The sequence below is a fragment of the Meleagris gallopavo genome, unplaced genomic scaffold (genome assembly GCF_000146605.3).
Source record: "Meleagris gallopavo isolate NT-WF06-2002-E0010 breed Aviagen turkey brand Nicholas breeding stock unplaced genomic scaffold, Turkey_5.1 ChrUn_random_7180001934594, whole genome shotgun sequence".
Lineage (NCBI taxonomy): Eukaryota > Metazoa > Chordata > Aves > Galliformes > Phasianidae > Meleagris > Meleagris gallopavo.
The window spans coordinates 1-582 of record NW_011196600.1 but is presented as its reverse complement, the minus strand read 5'-3'; the positions used below and the strand labels follow the sequence as shown (position 1 = coordinate 582).

The window sequence follows — 582 nt, the reverse complement described above, 5'->3', positions numbered from 1 at the left end:
GGGGCTGGGGCGGCGACGGAGGGGTCGTTGCGGGCGGCGCGTGCGCGTCCGTGAGATGTCGGTGGGGCGCGCGGGGTCCGGCGGGCATCGGGAAAGGAGTGGAGTATCGCTTCTCGGCCTTTTGGCTAAGATCAAGTGTAGTATCTGTTCTTATCAGTTTAATATCTGATACGTCCTCGATGAGAGGACTTTATATTAAACGGATTTTTGGGCGCGGGAGTTGGACCCGGAGCTTGCTCCCTCCGCTCCGCGCATCGTCCCGGTATGGCAGTACCTCCGGGCACGGTGCACCTCCCCGGGAGGGGAGGAGTGTTGGTGGTGAAAGGCAGAGCGGTGGCGGTGGTGGGCAGGTGGGGTGTTGGAGGGTGGTGGCGCTGTGTCCCGCAGGGGGCGCTGCTGTGCGCTCGGCGCTGCGTCGGGTCCCGCCGAGCGCCGTTAGCGGAGCGCAGCGCTGCGCTGTGTGCGCTGCTCGGAGCGCGGGGGCGGCCGGAGCCGCTGATGGAGCCTCCCTGTCCCTGCTGCCACCCCTTTTTAATGCAGCCCGGAACACAGTCGGCCTTCCGGGCTGCGAGCGCACACTGC

At 66.7% G+C, this 582-nt stretch overlaps 1 non-coding gene across 1 annotated transcript; it reads left to right on the top strand.

Moving 5' to 3' along the window:
- The first annotated feature begins 105 nt into the window (after positions 1–105).
- Positions 106–296, top strand: LOC116217751. The gene has a single exon (XR_004162465.1). It is a non-coding gene; the product is annotated as a U2 spliceosomal RNA (small nuclear RNA).
- The last annotated feature ends 286 nt before the right edge of the window (positions 297–582 follow it).